Below are 4,590 nucleotides of genomic sequence, written 5' to 3' on the forward strand. Positions count from 1 at the left end.
AATTCAAATTTTCAATTTCGTTCTTGGAAGCATATATAGAGTCTGTCTACCAATCGACCGCCCACTGATGAAGCAACATCGATCATGTAGCCGTGTGTTGCACTGTTAAGTGATTTCTCCTTTCATGGATAGCGTTCTGTCACTACCATTTGCAGTAAAGATGTTCGTCATTATCATCAATAGCATAATAATTATGGGTTAGTGTTACAACAGTATCCATTTCTAGTCGGTTATAATATTTTTGCACCATAATAGATACCAGAATCATGTGAATGATTCGTCATCTACGCCAATACCATCTTCACGAAGAAGAGTTGGTCGTAACTAATCTCAATCAGACGCAATAAATTTGGGGGTTGATTACCAATCGCCGACCCATCTGACGCTACACTACACGGATATTTTCACAAAATGCAGCTTTAGATACACACTGCATAGTCTCTATTGGTCTAGACTCGCGTAGCGGAAGGGGAAGTTCGAATTCGGGTGGCACACTCAGCGTCCTCTAATGGACGACTGCAGAGGTCTGCAGATAAACGAATATCATCTGTGTAATAAGGGAATTTCAAACGATTGCTTGCGGGACTCTGGTGTAAATGTGACTGTTCGAGCCCAAATACTTTCCTTATAAGTATGTTGCCGAATTCAGACAATCATTTGACGCAGAAAATTTCGACCCTCGCGCAGCCACTGTATCAGAGAGATATCCTTCAGCGTGGCACAAATTAGGGGAGAAAAGCCGTGCGGTTCTAGGCGCTTCAGTCCGGGGCCGCGCGGCTGCTACGGTCGCAGGTTCGAATCCCGCCTCGGGCATGGATCTGTGTTATGACCTTAGGTTAGTTAGGCTTAAGTAGTTCGAAGTCTAGGGGACTGATAACCTCAGAGGTTCCATAGTGCTTAGAGCCATTTAGAAAAGCTGTGTGTACTTGTGAGCGCACTTTGGCAGCAAGCAGTCATAAACTACCGATAATGACTTCCGCCTGGAACTGCTCGAATCGATCTTTGGTCCAGCCGTCTATTCTTTGGACTGGACACCCTGGAATTGACTGGGAGGTTTGCAGAGGCGAGAAATGATAGTGCTGGTTGACTTCACCACCTTGTGATATCAACGGAAGGATGAAGCCAAAGAGAAAAGCAATTGTCAATGGCTTTTCTTCATCATAAACTTCCATTTAACAATTTTTCTGTAGTTCTTTTCGATGGAGGTCCTCCCGTTGGTAGGTGTAGTTTTGTGAGCGCCGGTGGTTACTCAGTAATTCCAGGCGGGATACAAAATTAATTAATTGGGATAAAGCAGTGGTTTTTGCTTGACAGTATTGCTCATCCACTTCCTCGCAGTTAGGAACATCTACTGGCTCCTTAAGGGGGCTTACTAAGAGGCGGGGATTTTGTAATAAACGTGAGGGACACTGTAAAATTTTTGTAAGCAAGAACACTGCATGCTTTTAATCAGTTTACGACAGCAGGATGAAAAGTAATGCCCCAGATTTTTTTGTATGAGACCTCTTAAATGTTATTAACATTCTGCCTCTGCCGCTACGGAGTCCCGAATTGCAGCGTGTAACATGGCGGTTTGCAGCGTAACTATCTCGGTGCGTAAGTAACAGAGTGTTGCATCGAGTTTCGAATTCGAAGAGTTCGTCCACACATGGAGCACCCTCTAATTCAGCAAGAAAATGTCAGACCACACACGAGCGCTGCGACATCCACAACAGTTCGACTGTCATCGATCACCCTCCATATAGTCCTGACGTGGCCCCGTCAGAATTTCATCTATTTCGAAAGCTTAAAGAACACCTTCGAGAACTTCACTTTGATGGCGATGAAGTGGTGCAAGCAAAGATGAGCTTGTGGCTCCGTCAACAAAGTCAAACATTCTAAAGTGATGGTGTCAACAAACTGGTCTCTCGATCGTAGAAATGTGTTCGTCACCAAGGTGACTATGTTGGGAAAGAAATATAACTTTTTTTCTATTTAATATGCTTTAAGGGTTTTCACGTAAAAAATTCGGAGGCATTACTTTTCCCCACGGACTCGTAATCTCGAGACGTAATTAGACATCCAGCAGCCATAGCGGACGTAATTTGGTGTGCAAATCAAGGACGAAACTAGCTTGATGTATCACTACCAAGTAACATAGCTATGTGAAACTTGGACCACTGTATTCTGTTGTATGGAACTGGGGAGCTAGAAACGACGGAGACGCTTCGTCCCCACCGTGGCCCTCAGTGGTTCACAACTCCACAACAGGCTACAGCAGTTCACTCACCCCACCGCCGCCCCACACTGAACCAAGGGTTATTGTGCGGTTCGGCCTCCAGTGGAATCCCCCCCCCCCCCCCCCCCGGGGAACGTCTCACACCAGACGAGTGTAACCCCATTGTGTGCGTGGTAGATAATTATGGTGTACACGTACGTGGAGGAAGTGTTTGCCCAGCAATCGCCGACATAGTGTAACTGAGGCAGAATAAGGGGAACCAGCCCGCATTCGCCGAGGCAGATGGAAATCCGCCTTAAAAACCATCCACAGACTGGCCGGCACATCGGACCTCGACACTAATCCACCGGGCGGATTCGTGCCAGGGACGTGCACGCCTTCCCGCCCGGAAAGCAGTGCGTTAGATCGCACGGATAACGGGGCGGGATTAACTTGGACCATACATTATAATAAAAGTTTAACTGAAAGAGCCGCGCGGAGTGACCACGCGGTTTGAGGTGCCATGTCACGGATTGCGCGGCCCTCCCGGCAGAAGTTCGAGTCCTTCCTCGGGCATGGTTGTGTGTGTTGTTCTATAACGATATGTTTACGTAATATGGATACATAAACATACAGTTAGAAATGTCCCCGTTCGTAGTCGCTAATTATAACAATATGTTTACTTTTGTGCTGTAACATATAGCTATAATCAGCGGTGGAAATATATTTGCGAACGCCGACCGTGTGTGGCTGTTTCTTGTTGGATCGTCTGATCAGTCGGAAGTTGCATTGCAGAGGAGAGTAAATGCCTATTCAAAATATAATTATTTTTGGATAGCTCAACATGAATTTCCTAAGGGACCGTAGTTTATCATGCATTTACCAGTAGAATATGGCGCGGAGAAAATATTTCGCCGCATGCAACTTCCGTCCAATTTCGACGAAAGAATTCGTGACTGTGAACTCTCTATTTGGCAGAAACATAAAGAAAATTAAATAACTTCATGAAGGAGTGAGACATAGATTCTATACTAAATAAATAGTCCACCAGTTCCATTTAACTCTGAATTTATGGCAATTAATAGATGAACTTACACTGCAATGAAGGATTTAACATAGGTGCCGTTTTGACTGGCACTTCACTTCTCGTAATGAAAATAATTCCTTTCACGTTTTCACATACACGTCTCACAATAAATCTACTTCTATGCAGTATTGCACTTTTACTTTACACTAAAGTAATATTATTTTTAACAATAATAATACGGTGGCAAGACATGCGCGTCCGACACAAGTTACAAGAGACAAGAGAGAATATCTCGTACATCAAAAGAATGTGTAAAAGTGTTCTTCTTCTGTCCGTTTTCCGCGCCGCTGTTTTCAAAGTCAGTAACTCACTGCATCTCTGACGGCGCTTAGACAATAAACACGTTAGGTCACAGGTCGTTCACCTTTTACATTCTCGCAACATTATTTGCTAACTGTAGCTGTTGTCGAGCGACTGATCGATTAGTGAATGATTTTAAATGATAAGGCAATCGCATAATGTTACAGTTCGCAACATAAGTTAGTTTAAGGAGTGTGTAAGTCTAGGAACCGATGATCTCAGCCGTTTGGTCCCTTAAGAATTCATACACATTTGAACATTTTAACTCAAAGAATTACACTGAAGTCACCACGATTCATGGTGGTCCCTTCGACATTACAAAAGGCGGCAAATGGTTCCTAATAGGATGTGTGATCCACCTTGGAGGGCAGTCCATGGTCTGCCATGTGGCCTCATGCTGGCCACAAGGTTGGTAAGAAGTTGTTGTGGTAGGACGTTCCATTCCTCTGCCAGTGCTTTTGACAACTGCTGGATGGTCGTTCGGTGCGTGCAGACGTGCTGCAATACGTCTCTCCAACGCATCGTACACTTACTCGGTGTGATTGACGTCGATAGAACGCGCAGGCCAGTCCATTCGCCGAATATACTCTTGTTTCAGGGTGTCCCATCTGCGCTCTTCGATTCGCTCGCTCATTGTCATTCATAAAAATGAGGTCTTGGTGGTGGTGGTGGTGGTGGTAAGTTCCTATGAGACCAAACTGCTGAGGTCATCTGTCCCTAGGCTTATACACTACTTAATCTAACTTAAACTAACTTACGCTAAGGACAACACAAACACTCATGCCCGAGGGAGGACTCGAACCTCCGACGGGCGAGCCGCGTTAACCGTGGCAAGGTGTCTCAGACTGCAATGCTACGCTGCGCGGTTTGAAGTCTTGGCAGAATGTACCCCAGAAAAGACGCACATGGTGAAGGCGTACAGTGTCACAGTAGCGTTGCCTGTGATGCATTGTGTTCAAAGATCTGGAGGTCCAATGTTAGTTATAATCCGTCTTGATTGCAAAAA

This window comes from Schistocerca cancellata, chromosome 3 (genome assembly GCF_023864275.1).
Source record: "Schistocerca cancellata isolate TAMUIC-IGC-003103 chromosome 3, iqSchCanc2.1, whole genome shotgun sequence".
In the NCBI taxonomy this organism is placed as follows: Eukaryota; Metazoa; Arthropoda; class Insecta; order Orthoptera; family Acrididae; genus Schistocerca; species Schistocerca cancellata.